Source organism: Thermobia domestica, chromosome 1, assembly GCF_964235325.1.
Source record: "Thermobia domestica chromosome 1, izTheDome1.hap1.1, whole genome shotgun sequence".
NCBI classification, from domain to species: Eukaryota; Metazoa; Arthropoda; class Insecta; order Zygentoma; family Lepismatidae; genus Thermobia; species Thermobia domestica.
In genome coordinates this window covers 292582382-292603303 of record NC_137454.1, presented here as the reverse complement: position 1 = coordinate 292603303, position 20922 = coordinate 292582382, and the positions used below count along the sequence as shown (strand labels likewise).

The following is a 20922-nucleotide window of genomic DNA, read 5'->3' as shown; positions in this document are numbered from 1 at the left end:
TTAACTTTATGTACAGTAATCGATTTAAAAAAAAAACAGTATATTCTACATGAAAGTTGTATATAAAATATAGTATTTTCCTAGTACGTCTATTTTTTTCTGAACCAGGGGAGGATGTCAAAATTTATCATTGTATAACTACGTAGATCTATTATATTAATTGTAAAGAAAATTAAGTAAATTCCTTTTAAAATTCATCCAATTTGACAGACATTTTTTAACAACACTTACCGAAAAGATATTAAAATTTATTCTTAACATTAAAGAGTTGTAGGGTAACTTAGGGGTAATGTCAGAATACTTGCAGAGCAAGAGCACATGGTTCTATAGATGTGCGGTTAAAATAAACAGATGTCCAAATTAATCGATTTTACTGTAAATGCTCAACTGCCAGAAAAAAAAAAACAAATTAATGACTGTTTGTCCTTTAATACTAAAACTTATATGCAGTCTAAAGAGTTGGCTGATTTGACTACTTCAAATGTTTGTATATAGTAAATTCTTTTACTTCCACATCTTTATATACGATTATATTAGAAACAGTACAATTAACAGTTTGTAACAATAAAATTTATTTTTTATCGACATAACTTCCCTCAAGAACCGCCACTGAACAATCTTATAAAAGGTAGGCTTAAAGAAAAGTTTGCGCATAAACGTGCTCGTTTCCGTAGAATCCAAAATGACAAATATTTTTTTTTTCTAAATGCAAAACCTTAATTCTAATACAAATAGTGTTCTTGGATTAGAAATTCTCATAAATTAATGCCAATCTAAAATCAGAAATATGTTCTTAGACATCTACATTTTGTCTTTGTCCTTATTTTATATCTGTGGGTGCATATAGCATGTATTTTGTATGTGCTTGCGTGAACATTACCAATCCTTTGCTGTAGAATATTTTAACTTCTGACAGAAGATTGAAGAGAATAAAGCATCACGCAGACATACATAAGGATTTATTACGGTTTGAATGTAGCAATTATTATATCCAAGTAGTACTAACCACGTTAAGACATTAAAATATGAAGCTTTATAATAATGCTTAAATATGGACGGCCATGAAATGTAAAAGACAGCAACCGTTATGGGTGAATTGGCTACACGTATGAACCCAAACGAGTCCCAAGTTAATATTTCTTTTCTTATCATATTTCATTTCTTTCTTTTCTTTTTTTTAAACTTCATTTGAAATCTCTTTTTCTTCTCATTATTACTTGCTCCAGCTTCTGTCATCTTTTAGCATGCAAGACTAAAAATATAGGAATGCACTGCAGATATGCTGTATAATAGTAGAAATAGTAGTAATACTACCTATTACTTCTAACTTGTCATAGTCTTACTGTAACATCCCCTTAACAAAAATCTTATCGTGATCTTGGCTTTTAAGCATCCATCACGCCCAATTTTCATCTCACTTCCGTCATTCCCACCTAATTCTTCACCTAGCTCATCGTCTGCTTCTTCTTGCGCAGCGTCCATAAACATGTCATTACCACCACTACCCAGTAGCTGAAGGCATTTAGTGCGTCATACATCTGTTTCTAAGGCATCCATCATACCTATTATATATATATATAGTCTCTTTAGAAACGAAGAATAACACAGCTGAACGTAGATTGATTAGCACTAAAAACTTTCCTGCTTTTTTTCTTTTATCAATCTTTATATTCTTGTGCCCAATAGCAATGACATTATTTAACGAAAAAAAAAATGCAATTAACAAACCCAAATATAACACTTTCAGTCAGTTAATAAAGTACATAGTGGAGTACAAAAAGTATTTACATTTATATATACTTTTAACGTTTATATATATATATATATATATATATATATATATATATATATATATATGTTGATCAACCTTATTGTGTCAAAAACTATGCATATTGCCCCAAATTACTCGAAGTGCAAAAGCGGTAATAAGATTTGATTTCATAACTAGATGATTATTCAGTCAAAAGTGGCTAAATATACTTTAAGCAAGAAGACAAGATACTTTGTGGGTCACTAGTGTTTCGAGTGGTGTATAGTGGGCCGCGGTAGCTCAGTGGTAGAGCGTTCACCTCTAGTGCATGGGGTCCTTGGTTCGATCTCAGCTCGCGCTAAGTGAACTTTGTGGTGGACAAACACCAGAATGTGTGCGTGGGTTTTCTCGGGGTTTTCCGTTTCCTCCGACGTTCTTCATTCCACTATTTAATTCATTTATCATCACCGTCTCCTTTAGCCTAGCCCGCATAACTGTGGGACGTAAAATTTCATTTCATTTTCGAGTGGTGTATCGTACTTACGGAGCAAACTGATGCATATTATAATAAAAGCGACGAAAAACAAGTAGTCTTTCGAAATGTCGATATGGATAAGAATGGAGAAAATTAGTCAGTTCTACTATTGAAGACAAGTAAAGTGAAGAAAAGAGACTTGTTAAGAAATAGTTTAAAGTAAATTTTGTTTTGTGAAATGTGATATAAGGTGGAAGGAAAATTAGGAAGACAAAAGGGATATGATTGATGGATGGTATTATTATAAGACAAATATAAGGTTAATTTGGAACGAAAGTTTCTTAATTTACGGCAAGTGAACTCCCACTAATGGCAGAATACCTATAATGATATATTTTTGTTATAATTATGATTATGATTAGTGAGAAAGTTTGTAAAACACAAAGCTCATAATTTCGTTCTTGAAATCTTATTGCAAGTATAGCATGTCTGTAATCAAATGTATAATATTCTTGGCATAACTAACGAAGTTAGGTAAGGTCAGTAAAGCAAGGATAGGGTGGCAAGTTGCTTTGCCCTAGTTTAATGAAAAACTGTAAACTAGGAGATTGAGTGAAAGAATAGATTGAGAATTAGGATTCTGAACACATATACACAAGAACTGAGTGATACTTACTTGCACACGTCAATTAGTACGCGTAATCTTCCAATTTACGATACTGTTAAAATATCAAGTAATGCTTTCGACAAAGTAGGTACTTTCAAATTTCTAGGACCAACATTAACAGACCAAAATTATATCCACGAAGAAATTAAATGTTGAATGAAAGCAGGAAATTCGTGTTATTATTCATCCCTTTTGTCTTCGCGAACTCTGTCGAACAATTTCGATCTTAAAATTCATAAAAGGACAATTATGCTTCTTATGCTGTATAGTTGCAAACCATGGTCATTCACCTTGAGGGAAGAGCACAGACTGAAAGTTTTTGAAAATAAAATCCTGAGGCGAGTGAGGAACGGGCAGAAGTTCATAACAGGGACTGCATAATTTATACCGTTTATCTAACATTATTAGAATCATTAGGTCTAGCAGACTCAAATGGGCATGTCGTGTAGCCAGAATGGAAGAAACTAAAAGCGCTTTAAAAATTTTAATTGAGTGCAAATGGAAAGATAATATTAAAATGGATCTCGCGAAAAATAGAAACTGGATCCAGTTGGCTAAGGACAGAAAGACTGGAGTGCTTTCGTGAATGCGACATTGCACCTTCGGATTACATAAGTATAGAGTAAGTAAGCTACTTAGTTATTCTTCCAATATAAAGCTCTTCCTCGTCTTATAGTCAAGAATCCAGATTCATAACACAGGTCGAAAATAATCAGAAATGACATATTTTTCTTTGTAAATGATTTACAAGACTATTAAGTATTCTGTGATTTTAAAAACGTAATATATAAGTAAATAGTAAAATTTATTAAATTGGATTGTGTCACGAATCCTAATTGGTATCCTGGTAGATAAAGACAGAGAGAAAAGTGTTAGGAGAGGAAGAAGGGAGAGGAAAGAGACGTATATGTGTAGAAGTTGATTACTCTTCGCAGTTAATTGCAATAGATAGCAGCAGCTTCTCGAGAATCCAACTAAAGTCATCTCACCGGCCCGAGTACGTGCTTGGCCTGATAATTTTCTTCCTTACCCTCTCTTCTCACAAACTTAAAGCTCTTAAAACACGAGGTAATATTATTCTTTTAGCAGCCTCCTCGTCCTCCTTGTTTTGTGTTGGTGTTCCTTTTCGTTTCTTTTTTACTATTTCTTATATTTTTTTTCAATGGGGTGAAATAAATCTACATTGACATGGGCTATTATGTATACACACACATGTTGTAATGAACACCTAATGAACCGTAGCTGTGTATAGGTCTTAATTGACTACAGACCAACTTGCTGCCTCCGCAAATCCACTGCTTTGCTTTATGACTTTAGTATATATATATGCATGGGCATTAGTTAAAGAACAAAGACACCAAATAACTATTAATGTGTAACAAATGAGAAAAGGCAACCTTTCAATTAATGTGAAAATTGTTCGTTTTTGTTTTTATTTAACTCTGCATAAACGTAAAAGAAAAGAAAAGAAAAAAAACATGTACGTTAGTTCCTGATTTCTTTAAAATAAATAAAACAAAAGCATGGAAAATATAAGGTCTTTTTTGGGGAGATCTAATTCGATCATCGCTGAGAATTTATGGAGCAGCACTAAGCATACTGTAATTGCAATAGCACAAAACATTGATGGTATGAGTTATTATTTCCGGCCGCTAATTCTTGGATAATTATTTCTATGCTCGTGACATCATGTCTTTTAAGATAAGAATCTGTAACAAAAATATTCTTCGTGTATGCTACGTCAACTTGTTTTGAAAACGGTTTTTCTCTTTCCTCTGCTCGTCTCCAATAAGTGTTAGAACTTTTAAATTGTTTTCGTTTTCTTCTTTTTAATACATTTAGATTTTTGAATAAAACTTACATGCCAAACTCTTCAAGTTACAGTTCTAGTGACTTGTGTTGATTCTAAAATTACTATAAATAGTTTCTTCACGTATTTGATATTCAATTGAAATATACCCTTGATATAGCAAATATTTCAAGCGAATTCTCTGCTAGGTTTTTATAAAATATGTTAAGAAAGATAATCTTCATTTGAGTATATTGATGAGAACACTCACTGCAAATAATAAAATTAAAACCTACCTTAAAGTTGATAAGAATAATGCTTTAGCAAAATTAATTAAATTTGAACTAATATAAGGGGACACGGTGGCTCTATGGTAGAGCGCTTACCCCTGGTGCGGGGGTCCCTAGTTCAATCCCTGGCCAAGTAAGTTTGTGGTGGACAACATAGTGCTCGTGGGTTTTCACGTGGTACTCCCGTTTTCTCCCACTTTATCATTTCACCACTTATTCCATCATCATTCACTTGCTTTGATCATCATCTCCCTTAGCCTAACAGGTGTAATCGTGGGACATTAAACCCAAAGACTTCATTTCATTTCATTTTAAACTAATTTAGATTAAATAAGAATAATACTGTTATGTTTAGTTAATAAATAATATTATTTTCATTGGCTTTCTAAAATTATTACAATTATACGGTGGTTATTTTACAAGTTTTACTTTCATTTTAAATATCTATTGTTCTTTTCTGATTTGATATTTCTTTCTGGTACAGACAAGTAAAATTCTGTTCTGTATTCATGCCTAAATTGGAATTAAATCGAAATAAGAATTTTTATTCTTGGAATGACTACAAATGTCTTAAATATTAAAAAAATAAATCATAAGCAATAAATACATGGAATAATTATAAAAGCATAGATTCCAATTACGAAGTACACTGGTGCATGATAGTTCCTGGTTCGATCATAGTTAGCGCCAAGTGGACTTTCTGGTGGACTAACATCATGAGCGAGGGTTTTCTCGAGATGCTTCCGTTTTCTCCCGCTTTCTTTATTTCTGCCATCTCATTCATTCTCATCATCATCATCACTATCTTCCTTAGCCTCGGTGCATAATCGCGAGACGTTAAACCTTAAAAAATAATCGTGAGACGTTAAATTTCAAAAGTACAAAACACATTATTCATGAAAATGTAATAGTGAGAAAGCAGTAACTTTCTTTTAGGAATATAGCAGTTCCATTGATTTCGTTCCTCCCCTCATTATTGTATCATTGTAAAGATACAGGATAATGTTGATTTACTCTATTTTATTTGATAAAGAACAAAACAATTAATTTTACCGTTAATACTGCAATATTCTTATGTGCAATCACAAAATAGTTAGATATTATCAAGTATCTTTAACGAAACTTTCGAATTATTGATTACATTCTTTGAAGGTCTCTTTTCAGCACGAAGACCTAACTTAACATAGGATCGGGATAGGAACCACAGGGAATCGAACCCATGCGGAAATTTTCACCATTTTCCTAGAGAGCGTTCCACGAATCTTTAATATCTATTATATACGATCACAATCGCGTGTTCTAAGGAATTGTTCAAAGTTTTGGAAATAGATCACCACCGAAATGGCCATAATATGCAGAAATATTAATATATATACACTATTCTAAAAAGTAATTTTGATTATCTCTTAAATAAAATTGCCTATTTCGAAATAAATTTCGGAACACATAACTGGATCCCTAAAAATTATAATTTGAAGTACCAATGAATGCAACTACAGAATATATGAATATTTTTGTTCATGGTTGGTTAACCTGATTAAATAGATTTATATGTATTTAAAAAGCATTAACAAATCTGTCTCATGCAATTTCAATCAAATTCAACGTTGAAAACATGGATAGCGTAAATAGAGGGGTCCGTAAGGCCAGGCTCCAAGTACCCTGTTGCCCAATTCCTAGAATATAGTTGGAACATAGGTAAGGTTCTTTAAATTCTCAGATGTAAGAAACCCTTATCAAAATATCATAGTTACTCTAATGGTTAGGTTAGATGGTAAACATTAATTGTAAAGAGAAGGTTGGGGGCGTGTGTAAAGCGCAATCCGTTGTGTTACAAGGAATCGCAGTCTGAATCAGAAAACACTGAAGGACGTTTTCTGTCTACTACTATGCTACGGAGACAAGTTTGTAATAAATCTGCCGTGACATAATTCTTAGACAGCATGGTAAGCGAGGTCAAAGCCCAATGAATGATACCAAACATAAAAGTAAGTCCAGATCATTTTTACCCTGTAAATAAGCATATAATAGTTCATCGGAAATGCCAGAAGGCGGAATTTTCACCGCTTGCACGTTAGCTATATTTCTAAGCATATGTACAGATAAACGTATATATATATATATATATATATATATATATATATATATATATATATATATATATATATATATATATATATATATATATATATATATAATACAGTCTTTAAGAATTCTTGTTTGCTACTGATGCTTCCAAGTGGATACCCGTAAGTCTAGTTTTGTCCAAGACAGGATATTAATGTAAGACACACCCAGATCCCAATTGGGACATTAATTATTTCGAGAGCGACCAGAATAGTGGAGATAGTATTCGAATTGAATGCAACTTGTGAGGTCTATTCTCTACATTTTATGTTGTTACAAATTTTTTTTTAGAAAAAAAAAAGTTTGTAAATTTTGAAATCAGTTGTAGTTCGGAATGTTGACACTATTAATGAAAGAATGTACTGTTGCACATGAGGCTTGTCTTTGTAATTTTTAATTAGTTTACAGGGATGATTCTCTTTTTGACAATGTTGAACATGCAAATATATATATATATATATATATATACATATATATATATATATATATATATATATATATATATATATATATATATATATATATATATATATATATATATATATATACTAAATGAATCATCACCTCTTATAAAGAATGGTTTCTTTCCAAGAAAGCCATAATTATTCAGTTTCTGTGTAGTGTAGTTCCTAATACTAATTTCCATCTATTTGTTTACTCTATTTGCAGTTTTTCGTATATTGTTTTCAGCAAGGAAATGGCATTGACTATCTTACTCGTGCTCTATTGACTTGGATGCTGTCATAAGTTGCGTTAGAAAGTAATGTCTTGAGGCAAAAGACTTATTAGACAAGATGAATTATAAGATGTATAAGTATTTTTTAAACTTATAATATTAACTTTCTTTCATTACTTTATAATTTAAAAAGGAAATTCGTTAGTTTCAGATAAACGACATTAATTTTCATGAGTAGTTAAATGCACTAATTATCATAATATATGCAGTATTTAGTGTTACATTTGCTTATTCTACTACAACTAATATTATCCAAAAGTGTTCGAATGGTGAGATGGTTCTTGGCTTCCCAATGAATTCTCAAACATCAGGGGCGCCACCACTGGGGGAGGGTCCATAGTTTCCTCACTCACCCCTCTACTAACTTAGTAACTCAACAAACGTTCGTTTTCTTAATAACATATATTTGCGTTAGCAGAGAAATTGTTTTATGTAGTCTAAAGATTTATATTTTACATCTTACATTTTATCTGTATTCTTTGTTTTCTTGTGAATACAATTTAGTTTTGTCATTTTTTCTTAAAATATAGGTGAAAGCGATTAAAAATGCTTACTACTTTTTTCGGACATAGAATAACAACAGTTCAATATTTCATAAGCGTAGTGTCTTGTAGTATTGGTCATTTCCCAGAATGTCAGACTTCCACTCTAACCCAAACAAAATTTTCTAGATGCGCGCCTGTCAAACACTCATTTAGTAGACTTTATTTTCGTCGGTCATGGTGTATAGTGTCAGACCATGGTTCACAATTTAGGGGAAATACAGTAATCATGTAAAATTTAAAAACGAAATACATTTGATTTTATTATCTTCATTTTGAAGCTCATTTTCTCTTAATTGAAAAATGAAATGAAATCTTTGAGTTTTACGTTCCACGGTTATGCCGGTTAGGCTAAAGGAGACGGTGATGATGAGTAATGAATGAAATGGTGGAATGAAGAAAGTGGGAGGAACGGGAGAACCCCGAGAAACCCCACGCTTCTCTTAATTGATGCAATACCGATATAATAATACAACGTGCTATAAAGTTACGTACTTAAATAGGAAAGATAGCGTTAGACATCGCTGTACATTGCTTTTATAATATTCCATTCGTACTTCTTTTATTCTACTCACATTTCTATATACATTATATAGGCTTCGTGTGAATAGAATTCCCAATGTGTATATACCCTGCGTTCTTGGCCTTCAATTTAACAATGAATCTAGTTTAAGACTGCGCAATAGAGTTTTTTTTATAGGTAATACTGACAGAAACAAAAAAAAATGTATTATCAAACAAAAAGTAAAATATAATGTTTCTTGCACAAGGTCTGGATTATATATAAATAAGGGCTTCAATTGAAATGCGATTTCAAAGGAAGTGAAAGTTGTTAGCTGCAACTAGAATTTGAAGTCTATGGAATAATAATATGTAGTTTTAGAATGACTGACTAACAGGGTAACGTTGTATGTCTGAAGTAGTTTATAATATGAAGAAACTTAGTGTAGCATGAAATGTAGTTTATAGTATGAAGAAAGAAAAAAAAAAAGCATGTCTTGATAAGCATTGCTGTATAGCAAGTATAATGCACAATACATTAAAATCGAGGGTTGAGAGTTCACTTCTGGTTCGATCCCAAACCATGTGAGTTTGTAGTGTCCGGGACCTTAAATTCCATTTCATTTTAATACATAATACTCAATTGAAATACCCTCAGTCCTGGTCTACTAGCGTGCAAAAGGGCTCGGGTTCGATTTCCGGTGGAAAAGTATCAAAAGCATCACAACGGTTTATACGACAGTTTAAACTGCAGTTCTTATCGCAAGTAGGTTCGCTGTTGCAAAGTACGTAAATAGAAATCATTCAATCTGTTTGTTTACCCAACTGTAGAACTTATAGAAATGTTCAACCTACCGAGTGATAGTCATTATTTACTATTATAGTTTCCCGGAACAGCTAAGAACCCATTTTACACTAGTTCCACACAAATTTAGTCATCTTAATTTTTGATGCAAAAGTTATTTTATTGTACTAGCTATACTGTAGATTCACAATATGGACACTTCAATAACATTAATCAATAAACGGTTCGCAAGTTAATTAAAAAAGAATACTTACAATTCTTGCATAAATTATACCACACAAGACTGAGGCTTCCTTTCTAGACATTCACATTAATTCAACCCATTCTTAAAGTACTTACGGCAAGAAATTATAACGACGATTACTTTGCGTTATTAAAGTGTTCCCTTAATTACATACTAAAGTGTGGTTGGACCCCTTTCCATTCTTGATCATTCACAATTATAGATAGATAGATAGATAGATGGATATAGATATAGATATAGATATAGATATAGATATAGATATAGATATAGATATAGATATAGATATAGATATAGATATATAGCAAGGTGCGAATCTGTAAATTGTCCATTATCTTGGAAATTAGGTCAAATGTGTGCTACTCAAAATGAAGTTTGCTTCCCAAAATGATGCCATGATTATTCGCGAGCGAATGATTCGCGGTGCGGATTATCTACGATTGCCTCAAAGTACAATCTAGTAAGAAAAGGTGTTTCCAAAGAAAGAAGCAAAAACGAGTGACTATTTCTTTATATATATATAAAGGCGTAACTGAATACATTTGTTTGCAGTACAGTATTGCTTTTTGTTTAAAGTTCTTACTTTAGATATAGTGCAAAAGTTTCTGCTGTACTATGCATACATGTTTTAAAAGTTTTATTATTTTATGTATACAATAAAACAATTTTTACGTTCAAATATTGTTATTCGTGTTTGCACCTCATTTTTAGTCTTTCTTTTTCTGGTTATCCGTGGTGCCTTTGTCATCCAATTCCATAGATAATCGGTGTTTTACTGTATTTCCTCTTTCCTCAAACCGAGCCTCTCGTCGTTACGGGTTTTAGTCTACTGAGAAATAGAGTGAAGGGATAGACTGAGAATGTAATTAGAAATATTATGAACACAAGTAACGCCACTGAGTGGTAGCGAATATGGTAATATGTGGTAACGAGATTTCTTATGGCTATATGCTTAGCAAAGACATCTTTCGAGCGAGAGATCGAAGTTCGATTTCCAGTAGGAGCTCAGAGGGTTTGGGTACCACGTTAAGCTGAAGGTCTACGTCTTATGTAGTCTTGGTATTGAAAAGAAAAGTTAACTTAAAACCAACCAACCAAGTAAAATTACCGTAAATACGTTCGTAATTTTCGCTCTCGCATAATTTTCGCATCCCAATTTTGAAGGGCATTTTCTGTATATTTTTATTTTCCTCGCGTAATTTGCGCACGCGGAAACTTTTTTGTGAAAAACATTTTTCCAGGAATCAATTACGGTAGCTAATGAACAATTGGCAACGCAGCAAAGCCATTGTTGTAAGGTAAGAAACCATACGACGTCTTAATCAATTTTTAATGTTATTTTTCTACAAATTTAGAATTAGTTGTTTGTTGTCAATTCTTGCTGCAAAGAAAATGTATACCGGTATTTTCGTGTTATTTTGACTGGAGGAAAAAATTAGATGATGTTCACTGATGTGGCTAATTTTTTTCCCCGCATAATTTACGCACCCTTGTTTCAAAACAACTTTTTTCGTCTAAAAAAGTGCGAAAATTACGCGAGTAAATACGGTATTACATCACTTGGTGGCTCATTAGTAGAACGCTTATCTCTTACCTCTGGTGCAGGGGGTCTCTGGTTAGGTCCTGGCCAACGAAGTTTTAGATGTAGAGAGCATTGTGTCCGTGGGTTTCCTCAGGGTACTCGCGTTTTCTCCCACATTTCATTCCACCAATTCTTCCATCATCGTTCACTTGTTTTAATCATCGTCTCTTTTAGCCTAAATGGCATAAACGTGGGACGTTAAACTCACAGATTTCGTTTCATTTCACTTGCACACGTCACAACAGAAGTGATGTATATTATGATATATCTAATTGATTGTTGATTTCAAGTTTAACGTCTCGTTCAGCACCGAGACTATGTGAGACATAGACCTACAGTTTAGTGTGGGATTCGTAACAATAAATTTTAAATGTAAGCAAGTGGCTTTTAACAGTTTTTAGTGATACTGAACACATACACAACAATGTATCAAATTCACAACAATATGAGGTAACTCAAAGTGGCAGCTTCTCGAAAATTAAAGTATCTCGATAATTTTTTAAACAACTGTCCAAGTTTTTTTTATTTATAAAATTAGAAATTATCGTATTTTTTATCAAATGATCCCAAATTCAGGGAGTTATGAAATTTTAAAATTTTCAAACAGCCTCCATTTTGAAACAGTATGAAGGATCAGATTCGATATTTGTAATATGAATGAACTAACCAGATTTGGTTTTATTCCATTCTTTTTTTAGGGAAGTTACTGTATCCACTATATATACAAGAAATAGATGGATATCGTGAGATCTCCGTAATAAGTATATTAAAAATCCCACACAAGCTTATTACAAACCAAAAATTATAAGGGGGTCACTGGCAAGAGTATGTGATGAAATGGGGGTCGTGATAGGAATTTGGTTGAGAACCACTGTACTAGACTAACTGTCACTGTTTTCCTTAAGTAGTTTAACAAGAACTTCGTATTGTTTACTAACGTAAACAAGTGTTTTTTTTTTTTTTTTAATTTTATTTCAGAACAATATTGTTTATTCTCTCACACATCCACGGCCAATTTTTACCTTCGATTTTTTTTCTCTGTCTTTTCTTAAAGAATACGGAAGTCCAGTTCCTCTTGTTTTCGTTTCCTCTTCAACGAACTGCTAATGAAAAAGTGAAAGTTAACCAAATAAGGAAGTTAATTGCTTGTAATTATTATCAAAATGATTTTCTGTATTATTATTTATTTATTCATAATTGTTGTCTGACAGAATGATTACTTTATCTCCCTTAATGTTGACAATTCTTTCACTTAACCAAGAGAAAAGGAAAAAAAAAACTTGTTTCCTGAACCCCATGGTACTAAAATATTTAATTTAGTTTTATCTTTTTTTGTACTCGAAAAGAAAAGAAAAAGAAAAAAATAAATCCTAAATCTCAGGTATTAGTCCTTATCTGTTTTAAGATTTTTATTTTAACAAGCAAAGTGACAGGAATTCATGAGTTGTATTTCTTGCCTAGACAAACACTTGAAAACTGTTGGAAGAAAAAAACATGGAAAACAGGGTTTTCATCAATGTCAGTGAACGGCGCCAGTCTCAAATTATTACGTTTCTTTCATGTTCTTGTTATTGTTTGGAAGGGGAAATGATCAATTAAACAATTTGATAGATTTAATAATAATAATAATAATAATAATAATAATAATAATAATAATAATAATAATAATAATAATAATAATAATAATATGTGTCTGCAGTTCACATTTTAAACGAAGGCGGAAGAATTTTGACCACAATTTGTTCTACATAAATTCCAACTTACAAATAAGGGACCCACTGACTTTGTGGTAATGAGTTCACTTCCAATCGAATTGTCTTAGTTCAATCCTAGGTCATATACAATGCCGGACCGGGGGTGCACCACTACCAAAATAACCAATCATACTGAAACTCTTCAAAGTGATATTTGACAGTTCTTTGCTCCTGACAATGCTCATGCATAAAGCGGAAAGTGGTTTTAAAGAGGGTAGCAAGTGGCATACAAATAAATAAATAAATAAAGTTCTTCTCTCCTCATCGTTTCTATTTTCCTCCCTACTTGAGAAATGTTATATTGTTTTGCTTGGCTAATTGTTTTGCTTCAACCTTCAGAAAATCGACTTAAACTATTGATTTTGCAAACTCTGCTTTGTTTTAGGCCCCAAAAGGAAATATGACGGCAGAATATTTCGGAAAGTGTTGCTATTTTCACTGCTAGCTTCTTATTTTACATAGTGTATATTTACAACGATGTACAGTACAGTAGCGCTATTACCTACAAACAAATCATAAACATGGTTAATCATCTAGTGATAATTTAGGAAAAAGTTGTTGCGTTAGAGGGGGAGCGACTCCGAAAGCTATGGATTCGACACTAATATCGATCATTTTTGATAATTTTTATATATTTCCCCTCCCCCCATAGTTAAACCGTCAAAGTAAAATGATAAAAACCATGCCAGGCCCGAAAATTTGAAAACTTGATTGAGATCGGTCGGATGGGTCAAGAGTTACAAACAAAGTCAGTCACTTTCATTTTTATATATATAGAAAATAGATACTTTGTTTCCATCATTGTAGAGCTATTTGATTTGGTCAAAATATCAGAAAACTACACGGGTTATTGAACTTGTCTTTAAAGAAGTTTGAATATTCGTCTCTTGGATTTGGTTGAATTATTTTGAATATTTTCACTTCCTACAAAAAAAAAAAAAACGCGTTGAAATGATAGCAGGCACATGCTGCCATCTATTGGTTATAGTTGAGTTTGTACACTTATCTTAATACTATAAAATAGTTCTATACCCAAGAAAGAACACTTAATATCATATACTCCTAGTAATCATTTCATATTGTATAAGTCACGATCCTAATCATATCATCTAGGAATCTTACGCAATGTAATGTTCTAATTATGTAACTAGAAAAACACTGTTTGTTAAGGAATGGTTTTAAAAATGTTGCAGAAGAAAGCGAATACTAATACTCAAGGTTATACATCCACGTGGTTGCATCTTAATTACACAAACTGTTCAGTATTAGTATACAATAGGAGTTCATTGGAATTTAATTAATGAGTACATTTCTAATGACTTCAGTGATGCCAACTTTCAAACTTTGTAGACGGTTTATACATAGATTAACCCTTACGATGTCCACGAAAAAGATCACAAGTAAATAGAATAAAATTGAAAAATACGTTGGTCCAACCATTTGCCATAATTTATCCAACAGTTTCGACCTTCCACTCCTAATCAGAATCGTACTTTCTTCGGAGTTAGGTTGACGAATGCCTGGCAGTGCGACCAATTTTAACTCAGGGCCAACGTTGAAAAGTTGGCTATCCTACTGTTTCCCACTGTGGTTTACTGCCTGTGTTGCTAGAGTACGGTTCCCAACCTGGGAAGGGTGGGCGTGAGGAACGAACAAGGAGGGGGGAGTCAGCTACTGAGAGAAATAAACTTTGTAATGACCACTATTAGGATTGTTATAACGAAGAGGTGTTAAGTTAAATCTATACAAATAAAAATGAAAGTGACTATGTTTGCGACTCTCAACATAGATCAGGTTCGGGCCTGGGATTTTTTTTTTTTTTTTATTATTTTACTTTGACGGTCCAACTCAGGGGAGGAGGAGGGGAGACAGATATAAAAATGATCGAAAATGATCAACATCATTGTTCAATCCATAGTTTTAGGGGTCGCTGAGATGAACAATGACACTTCCGATGCCGCTTAAATCCAAATTCAGCCCCCGCAACTTGGGAGAGGGGGAGAAGTATATATATAAATAATTGAAAATGGCCTGAGCATTGTAGTAATATTAAAAAATTACTGACTAACGGAACATATTAGTATTTTTTTTTTTAATTTTATTTTAACCCAACGAAGCGGGTAATTGCCACTAGTACCGTATAAACGCAAACTAAAGAACTGTGGTTTCATTACAAACCAAGCTGATAAGAAAATAATAGTACACTATGATGATATATATAGGAGTCTTGGTAGAAACAAATTAAAATTGGTGAGAATGTGGTTATTAATATTAGTGTTACAGAAAAATTGAGAATTCAGTGGTTCAGCTGAAATCGCAGAAGGGGTCAGACAAAAAGCACGTGTAACTGAGCGGTGAAAAGTGGAAGCCGTGAAGTATAGGGAACAACTGTGCAGGCATATTACAGAAGTATCTTCACTTGTAAATGAAATGAATTTTTTAGTTTAATGTTTCATGATTATGCCCTTTAGGTTAAAGGAGACTGAATCTTTACTTAGAGAAGCTCAGTTTTTTTTTAATACCAAAAAACTATACTAATGCTGAACTATCGTATTAATCTTATATGTAATATGCCAAGTTTTTCAATTCGCGCTGTATCTTTACAAACTGACGGAAATAAGAAATGAAAGTGATAAGTACGCTTGTATATACATATAGGAGGAGAAGAATATTTAAATATCATCACGTAGACCTTGGCTCTATTATTATTAAAACAATTTCAACACTGTGACAATAAAAAAATGTTTCATTAGTCTTCAGTCAATTGTTCTTGGCTGCACTTCATTCCATTCTTTCCCATGGCAGGAGTTTTCTCACGTTGTCTGAGCCGGCGTAGTGGGGGCTCATCCGATGTAGCCATCTGTGTGATAAAGCTTCTCTAGTGAAGGAAGACATGCTACCTCACATACACCTCCTCTGCTGCCTTGTTCTTCCCTCAGCCGACCTCGTGCTTCAAGGACACAAATGAGAAAATTATGATTGAAGATTATACTTATATTACACATAGTAAATAGTCATATATTGTTTCTTCCTTTCTTTATTAAGTACTTAACGTATATATGAAGAAAATTACTTCTCAGTGATTTACGGTAGAATGAGGCATATCTGATGTGTTGAAGCAACATATAGCCTATATGTATATACATGGTCTTTAACTATTTGCTCCTGTATATGTATTTATAGTACGCATGGATACACATGGATACACACACACTCTTTGATACACATGGATCCTTGGTTTGGTTCCCGGTAAGAGTACAGAATTTTTACTGTTCATCTAGCATCGTGAGATAGATGTGAATCAAGAAATTATGGATTATAGGCCAAGAAATGCAGAAATTGTTGAGAATTTATATCTACATCCCATCACTCAGATGAATGTGTGCTCTGTATTGGTCGAAAAAGTCGTAATAAATACTATTCAAAGCAAGCGAGTTTTAGTTGCAGTTACCTGGATAAATCAGTATTGTTTGGGCAAGTGGCACATTTGTAGCAACTTATTCTATTATTGTAGGATGTAATAGCTCAATGGTACAATGCTCAACCTTTTACAAAGCAACCAAGTTGTGATCGCAGGCCAGGAAACTTAATATAGACATTATATCCGGAAATCTTCAGTGATTCTTCTATTTCTCCGGCACATTTCATTTCTCAAATTCTGCAGTCGCCATTTACCTGTATTTATCATGTTTCATTTAGCATACATATAGTTAACAACAGTAAAGTATTACACTAAACTTCTTACTTTATTTCCATGAGGTTGTAGAGTGGAATTCTTGATAATGCTCGGTCTTATGGCTTGAGTTACGATGTGGTAGGAACAATCTTTGTGTATAAGCCTATATAAAAATTGGTTTGTGTGTTTATGTGTGTGTTTATATATGTTCCAGCATAACTCGGGAACGCCTGGAGCAATTTTGACCAAACTTAGTACACGTATTATTTACAGTATGGAAAAATTAACTGTCGTGTTAAAACCTAGGGTCGGGGCTCATGTGCTGATTAGTGAGAGTTCCGATTCCTTTTAAATCCAATATTATACCTCCCCAATAAGGGTAAGTCCCCCTAGTACACCTAAGGGAAGCAGTAGGGGTGAAATATAAAAATAATCGAAAACGACCAATAAAATTGTCGAATCTGTAGTTTTCAAAGTTGCTCAGATAAAAAATGAAATTCCGTGTGCTCAAGTTCAAGTTTAGCTTCTGTTAGCTCCCTGGGGAAGAATGAAATTGTGACATGTAAACATAATAGAAAATGATCTATGTTAGTGTTGAGTCCATGTTTTTTGGGTCGCTGAAATGAATAGTGACACTCACAATGCTGTTTAAGCCCAATTTCATCCCCATTTTCAGAGGGTGGTTTATGTCCCGTGCACGTCCACGGAACGTTAGTCCCAGGATATCGGGACGCCTCGTGGATATCCTGTGAAAATCCAGTTGTCCACTTTATTCCAGAAACGAGACTTCCTGCGAAATTTCTAGTCTCTTTGCGGGTTAATCACAGAACAACTTTTGGACATCCATACGTAGCGTTCAGAGCACAAATGAATCAAATTATGCTATCAAAGTTGTAAGGAAACAAGATAAAATTTACATAGTACGCTTTATGTGAAAGAGTTAATACTATTTTTCACATTATAAGAGTTATTTACAACATCTGGACATGAGTACGTGAAAGGAATTTCAGATAGACATCTTAACGATAAAATATTTCTAAAATTATATATATATATATATATATATATATATATATATATATATATATATATATATATATATATATATAGATAGATAGATAGATAGATATAGATATATAAATATATATATATATATATATATATATATATATATATATATATATATATATATATATATAGATAGATAGATAGATAGATAGATAGATAGATAGATAGATAGATATAAATGGACTTGATTCTCTTGTGCAGTGAACGTGCCATATAATGTCCTGTGACAGCCATATCCATTTAAATGTAAGGGAAATCATGTGGATATTTCTATTATGTTTTTAAGTTTCTGCTGCGAATATGATTGTTCCTGAATAGTTATGGAATCTCTCGGAGGTCCAAATGACACCTCGTGGACATATGGAGGAGTTCGATAACTGTCTCACTCGTAGCAGGGGTGTCATTTGGTAATGGCAAGGGAGGATTGGTCCCCCTTGCCCCGGAGTTTGGGACATACATATATTTTAATCAACACTAATGTACTAATAAAAAACGTAAAATTCTTACGTTGTGAAGATTATTCTTCTCTCCCTCCTTCTCACACTAAAATCTAAAAAAATGACGCTGCAGATTCGTAGGAAGAGAAAACCAAGATCTTTCTTTGGATTGTATTGTACGTAAATATAATGGGTACAAGTAACGAATTCTTAAGACAACTATTAATTTCAATTTTGTTCGGAACAAATCTAGAAATATAAAGTAATATAGTCCATTTATCATTTTTATTTTCATAGCCCTTTGCACCTTAAAACTTAAAAAAATAAAAGAAAAAGAAACATTAAAAGTAAAGAAAACTAAAAAAAGCCATCAACAGACAGACATATAACTTCTGTTGACTAACTCTCAAAGCAAGCACAGGAAGTGACGTAACTTGTATCACATACACATAGAGTCGTAGGTACTTGTTATTCTTGTGAATTATTCCCACACTATCTTCACTATCACTTCTTCCCACAGACCTCCTTTTTAATTCCCTCCTCCAGTCTCTTTCTTTCTTTTTTTTGTCCTGACAACAGAAATTTCCCATAACTACCTTCTTTCTTGCACTTTACAATTCGTAAAGACATAACAAATCCAACCCGCGACAAACTGATCGTTTTTCCGCAGAGTGCTTTCTTAATTTTATACTAACAGAGAAACAACAGAAAAATGGTCACATCCAACCAGAGGGCATTTAAAAAGCTGTTTAGCGGCCGCAGATCGACCTTCATGATTTTTTAATAATAAGAAAAGGAGGAAGAAGAAAAAGAGAACAAAAAACAGATCGTTGACCAGTGAATTGAGAAGACAGGTATAAGAAATGGATTATTTTTTAACGCTTGCTCTACTTCACACTCCGACCGATAGGGGATTGAGGGTCATTCACTGCCATCTACCGAGATATTTTCCAACTACTTGCTTAACCACCACGACCACTGCTGTGAAACCGCGACTTCATTTTCTCCACGTCAATCACACACTACCAGTTATCTCCCAATATGTAATGTATGTTCATTTTGTTAGTCCTTTATTCGAAATGCACTGGTTCTACATCCTTTTTAAATTTATGTATTTTTTTGTTGTTTTGTTTCGAAAGTTATTTGTAGTATAAACTTAACAATTATTATGTATACATACTCTTTGAGTTGCAATTTCAGAATAACTTAGGGAATTATTAAATTATATGCAATGGCATAGTTGTTTAAATTAAGGGAAAAGAAAAAAACAAACTAATAATGAAATAGTTGCTATAATGATAACTAAAACTAGTGAGAAAACATTATACCACAAGAAAACAATTTTTAAAATTTAGCAGCTATCAACCGCCCCTGAAATCTTGTTATGCAGAATGAAAGATCAAAATACCGTTCCTATAGGTACATCCAACTAGATGATCTTTAGAGAATTGGTGCCCATAATCTGTTAATTTTTAGTTGTTTTTTTTATTTTGTTTTTATTTTCTTTTATGTATTTATTTATTGTTTATTTCATGCCCTGCGTTTACGCTTCAGCCTAAAAGAGATGCTAATTATAATAATGAACCAAATGGTACAATGAAGAAACTGGGAGGAAACGATAGAACCCCGAGAAAACCCACGCACACGATATTTATACACCACAAGGCCCACTTGGCGCGAACTAGGATCGAGCCGAACCAGGGGCTCACACCAACGGCGCCGATTTCTCTGTGAATTTGAGAGGGCCCATTCAGATGTAGAAGGTATATATATGAGGATTTTAAGACAAAGTGCATTAAAATTGTGCCAAATATTGTATATTCATAAATACAATATGGGGGCCCACATGAGCTTTAGGGGACCCGTCCCCCCAGGATCGGCGTCCTTGGCTCAAACTAGCACTGAGCAGGGACTTTAGTATAACATTTGTGTTTCTCTGTATTTGTTTTAGTTAAATACTTATTTCATACTTAGAAAAAGGTAGTTTTATTCCTAAAATGTCAGAATTAGCAGTAAGAGATACAGGTTTATTATATAGGGTGGCCCAAAAGTAGGTATATAGCCCGGACTGATCAACTCATTGCTTTTAATATAATTTCTCATTGTTATCTATCAGATAGACTTAGTTTCTTTGTTATTTGTTCTTAAAGCCTTTTTACTTATATCTTATGCTCATAACAGCCGTGACAAATAAACCCATACGCTAGAATGTTATATTTGATCAATGCAGGTATGTATACTTATTTTAGGGGCTACCCTGTATGTAGGGATGCACGCGAGACGCGAGAAGTCTCGTCTCGTCTCGCGTCTCGTCTCGCATTTGCGAGACGAGACACGAGACGAGACTGAAAATTTTATGCGAGACGCGAGACGAGACTCAGTCAAGTCTCGCACGAGAAGTCTCGCGAGACTTCTCGCAGTCTCGCAACATTTATGAATTACATGTAATTATATATCTAGTGATTTTACATTTATTGAATTT

At 33.2% G+C, this 20922-nt stretch overlaps 1 protein-coding gene across 3 annotated transcripts in view; it reads left to right on the top strand.

The window, feature by feature from the left end:
• The window catches only part of sv (paired box protein shaven), a 390766-nt gene that overhangs the window by 168623 nt on the left and 201221 nt on the right, over nt 1-20922 (top strand). The gene's annotated exons all lie outside the window — the stretch shown is intronic.